At 40.2% G+C, this 5675-nt stretch overlaps 1 pseudogene; it reads right to left on the bottom strand.

The window, feature by feature from the left end:
• Positions 1-432: 432 nt before the first annotated feature.
• Positions 433-4292, bottom strand: LOC123168550 (methyl-CpG-binding domain-containing protein 2-like; annotated as a pseudogene).
• Between the last annotated feature and the right edge of the window lie 1383 nt (positions 4293-5675).

The raw sequence follows: 5675 nt of genomic DNA, 5'->3' as shown, positions 1-5675 counted from the left end.
GCCTTGTTTGTTTTTCTTTTGAGATGCAGATCAATATGATGCATGGTTTAATGGCTTGTCATTTGTATGTTTGAACTTAAAAAGGTCTAAAATGCTATGGGCTTGCACGTTCATGCAATTCGTCGCATAAACGTAAAATAGACAGATGTATATAATGTGACCTTTGGTCATAGAATGGGGGTGGCAGAAACTTTTGTTATCTAAGCTCTGTCCCAATACCCATTGATCTCAATAAAAACGATTGTACCTTATACAGGAGATTATGATGGGAAACACGCATAAACTTAAAGTTATAGGCATTCACAGCACACGAACATAGTGAGGTAAAAGCAATGAAGCAGTTTCGATAACTTTCTACAACAACATTCCTCTGTTGATGTCGATGTCCCAAAAACTCTCAGTTCCAGCCAAGCTGGAGCAAAGTACGGCACAAGGGGAACGAGCTTAGCTAAGGTAGAACATTAACAGTAAGATAATACAGCAAAATAGCACATTTCAAGTCTGAAGTTTAAACATCACTGATAGAGCATTTTTCTTTCTTTCTGGAGAGCATCACTGGTTTAGTTTTCTCTTTTTGGAGAGCGTCACTGGTACTTGTAGAGCTAGTATAACTGGTATATGAGTTAAATGATTGGATTCTCCATGAGGGACTGACATGTAGTTGTGCACGGGATCCTCGTGAACCGGAGGTGGCACTGAAAATAAGAGCATGCCATCAGATAAATAACAAATCATGTGTCAAATTATCAGATGGTTGCACAAATACAAAGAGTGAATAGAACGCCATTAATCACTTGAGCCAGAAGAGAAGACAAGCAAGCTAATCACATCAAGACGTCGTCCGTTGTACAAGGGTCATTGTATGTAAGTATACTAATACTCCCTCTGTTCCTAAATATAAGTCTTTTTAGACTTTCAAATGGACTACAACATATGGATGTATGTAGACAAATTTTAGAGTATGGATTCACTCATTTTGCTCCGTATGTAGTCACTTGTTGGAATGTCTAAAAAGACTTATATTTAGAAACGGAGGGTGTAGATGGTAACAACAGACATCACCAACCACCAATGAACCCCACACAGTGATTCTAAATTTCTAACCGCTGCTACAAGATCCCTAAATCGCTAGCTAGTTGCAGGAACTTAATCTAGGAGTGGTGCTATAATCAACAAGGGTACTACAAGTCACCCACCTCGCTGTCTCATGTTTATGCAACTATATATATGCAGCATGCATTAACAGAACTCTCATTTAGTTTCATATTCATGTAAACGGGATATAATCCATCAGCCACTAGTGCGTGCAATGGTCTACATTATGTTATCAGGTGCGCCATCCACTTTACAGAAATTTAAAAACAATAAAGTAAAATCCAATTTAGGACATCTCAACCTGTTTACATGCATGCACTACTATCCTGTAACCCCAACTCGCCACCTGTCCTACCACTTAAATAGTTCCATTAAGTACCACAATATACAAGTACACAAACTTGTAATGCGTCCCCAGTTAACAAGGCAGTCTGAAAACCATTTTATCACTGATATAAAATTTGAAGCAATAGTGGCCATTGTTCAACCAGAAGAGATATGCTTGCCCAACCATCAATTCATTTAGCATGCTAGTTAAAAGTAACCGTGTTAAAAGTTCTGCATAAATATACCTTCAGTTGGTTCAACAAGCTCTGACTGACGAGGGCAATTTGGAGGTTTAGGTACCTTGAACGAAAACTGAGATAACTGTAATTTGGCAGCATAGTCTGGGTTGTCTTCAAGATACCTATCAAAGTATAACATATGACGAATAAGATAACCATCTAGGCAGATTGAACCACACGGAGAAGTTCACAACTTCACATAGTATACACATGTATTCTGTGTTGTTTCCAACGTTCAATTGTAAGAACATGCAAGATTTCTGAAAATAAGCCGCGACAAAGCTAAGCCTAAATGCTGGTTGTGTGCTTTATATGATCATTGAGCCATTGAGGTAGTGAAAGTACAATGACAACACTTTGTAACAACTATCACAAGAATAGTGGATACCATTCAGATGCAGTTATCAACATGCTAGATGAATGAAAAACTGCATCTGGGCAATAATATGCTTAACAAAGTAACGATATTGAAGAGAAGTTGACCAAAAGAAAGTTAGCATACCTTTCGACATCTTTCATGGATCTTACTTTTCTGCCTGCAGGAGATATATAGTACCTGAAAGGATGTATATAAGTGTTACGAAACAGTAATACAATACATACACGGAATGGCAAGCACATCCTTCTATATAGGTGTGTAAGGTGTGTAGCAGACCACAGGAATAAACGATTAACCATTTATCAGATATCTACAGCATTAAATTCCTAAACCATAAATGAGCATTCTGAGTCTCAAGAGTTACGACCCAGGGACGTTAGAAAACAACTGCAACATCATTTGCTCAGAAATAAATACAAAAAGCTGGGAAACAAATTAACTACGATGTTGTGCAAAACAAGTAATACTCACACGTCAGCGAATCTCGTGCCCTGTTCGCTCCTTAGAGTAATATTCCTTTCCCACCCAAGAGGGGTCTGAGGGATGCCTGGGATATCAATTGCCCATGCCATGCCATTATCCTCAGATATATTAGTTGAATCATGGCATGTAACTTGTGGCTTCCACCCATGGACATATTTGCAAGAAAAAGGAACTTGTCTAATATTCTCTCGGATTTGCTCGTATTTTAGTTTGGATGGTACAACTCTCCATTTCTGGCAAGTACTACATTGCACAGAATATGTACTAATATGAATTTTCTTTTTTTAGACATCACAGGCAAGTTGTTTTCTCCCTGGGCATTCTTATAAGGAACAACTTGATATGATGCACTTCCAGAGGAGTTTTCAGTGTCACTGTCATCCCATTGGTCCACGACCTTGTCAGCTAACATGTCTTGGCTCTTGATATGAGATAATGAACTCTCATCAGGGTTGGGCACAGGATTAGCCGGGATGGACACCATAGTTTTTAGTTCCCTGTTGGAGGTAATTGCAAAAGTTTCAGACTGGGAAAGGCAAAATGCTTGATAGAGAAACAAAAGAAACGTGAACGTAAGATTAAAACAGAAGGGATACGTTTCCTCAAAAGAAAAAAACAGAAGGGATACACCACCATGAACATGAAAAGAGGGTGAGCACAAAGGCTACTTATAGTAAATCTTTGATTTCTCAGGCTAGATATCAAGATATCGCTGGCATTAGAGCAGTATGGTTCTCCCATAAATCAGGTTCATTATGGTAATCCCATAAATCTCTAACATTTTGAACAGCTTAATTAGGTAACTAGGGCTTACATAATGTTTTGAGATCCCTAGGCTAGATTCAAAGATTCCGTTAGGAACAGAAAGGCGGAACTTAACGCCTCATCACTAGTTGGGGCATCCACAATCCAGTTCACAAAAGTAAGGACATAACTCGCAAATATATATTTAACAGCTTGAGCTAACGTAACGCTCCAGAACCCTAGGCTAGACACTGACCGAGATGCCATCAGCATTAGAAACATGACCTAATGTAGCAATAGTAAATCGAATGTACCGATTGCAATTGCAGATATCCCTACTCCTCAAACAGCCCTAGCAAGGTAATCAAACTAAATCACAGTTATTTTATATAAAAACAGAATCATGATTCTTCTCACCATCTCCGTTAGGCTATGAAACATATTACCACGTACTTCTCCAAAATAAAAACTAAGTTGGGACGGGATAAATAGAATCTACTATTGCACATGTAAAATTGCTGAATCTACTACGTGTAAAATATCTGAAAACGAGCGCCTTAGCTATATGCTCTCCGGAAGCCCTAGCATGGTAATCTATCTAAACCTAAATTATTTTGAAGGAACTATGTAATCATGCATTCATGAGCAAAAGGAGAGTCGGGGTGGAAGGCGAGGTATACATACACAAAGTGCCTCCAATGGCGGCTTCTTGGTGGCCAGATTGGCTCGTCGGGGTCCTCGGCCTTCTCCGCGCGCGGTTTAGACGCACGGAGGAGCGCCGCCTCGCGGAGTCGGCGGGCTTCGCAGGAGGCGGCCAGCCTCCGGAAGCACGCGGCCCTGAGAGGATCGCGGCGCGCGGAGATGCTCGGTGGCGGTCGGGGCGGGGAAAGGGAGCCGCGCGCCCCACTCTCCGCCTCATCGTCCGCCTGCGCGTCGGGGCTCGCGCCGACGGACTCAGTGGTAAGCGAATTGAAGGAAGGGTCGGCTCCAAGGCCCTCTTCCTCTTGTCCCTGAGTTTTGGGGCTGGTTGTCACAGGACCGGTGGGGTCAGAAACGAAGGGATCCATTCCTACGGACGGTGGACCACTACCTGTATAGGGGAGAGGGTTTTCGAAGTGAGGCAAGATAGAAGTGCGAGGATGAACGTGGTTTCTGCTTTCAATCTCTATACTCCTTTTTATATTGATTTATAATTTGAACACGTCTAGATGTGAACACGGATGATTTTGGTATATTTGGAAATCAATTAAAGGGTATATCCATGATTAGTAATATATTAAAAATTGCTCGCCAAATATTTTATAGCAAAATATTGAAAACATACTTAAATAATGGACGCATGGCAATGTGGCGAATTGAGTGACGTACGCAAGCAAATCCAATATGATAGATGATGTCTAATATTAAGAAAGCTTTGCGGTTAATAGAAACATGCACGCGAGGTGAGCCGATAGGAGGTAGAAAAGAATAAGATGGATTGGGTGTGCTGAAAACCTTCGGAGCACGACAAGCAAGCTAGATTGAATAGTGGGAAACCAAAGCGCAAAATTGGACACGTTGGATTCATCTCGTATAACATGTTGTGTGGGCCGACTAAGAAACGCGTGCACCTATATGTTTTCCGATGTGAAATACCTTGTGAATGGATGCTCAATTCTAATCATGGTTTTTTCTTTTTTTCGGGTGAAAACTTGTATTACGCAATCACAAGATCCTTACGGTCATCAAAAGCTAAAGACAAAACAACTTAGGCCCTAACCAAGTCATAGTTCTGCCCTTACCTCTAGCAAACTTAACTGTCACTAACATTATTCTGAGTACGATTAATATAATTAATACAAAAATCACGAAGAGACAATGAATGCCTGATTTCCTTAATGAGAGAAGCGTAGATTGATCTATCATCTTCCCGGCCTTGGATGCTCAATTCTAATCATGGGTTGTCAACTCTAAGAGTTTTCGATCTTAACATACAATAGTCGAGTGAGAAGGATCAATATTAATTTATGTGGTGTTGTAACGGTACGGAGCCAATATATGAATGAGCTCCATAGTTGATCGTGTATTCGACGAATGGTCACAACAAGATCTAGATATAATAGTAGGATCAAGATATGGTTGAGTGCAAAAAATATGGATGAACAAAAATTAATGAAAAAATCTTCTCCACATCTCACAAGATGTATTCTTCTCCAGCCATGTGTTATTGTTCAATATCTCGATCTAACTAGTATCATACTGATAAAATTTTCATATCGCATGCGTTATGTGTATTGTAGTTTCCTATCTACTCCCTCCGTCCCATAATGCAAGACATTTTAGAAAACGTCTTACTTTATGGTACGAAAGGAGTAGATCATTAAACATATAGTATTATTAAAAAAATCCTTGGTGGCTCCCATCTAGAG

The sequence above is a fragment of the Triticum aestivum genome, chromosome 7D (genome assembly GCF_018294505.1).
Source record: "Triticum aestivum cultivar Chinese Spring chromosome 7D, IWGSC CS RefSeq v2.1, whole genome shotgun sequence".
Lineage (NCBI taxonomy): Eukaryota > Viridiplantae > Streptophyta > Magnoliopsida > Poales > Poaceae > Triticum > Triticum aestivum.
The sequence above is the reverse complement of the archived record's forward strand: the minus strand, read 5'-3'. Positions and strand labels throughout refer to the sequence as shown.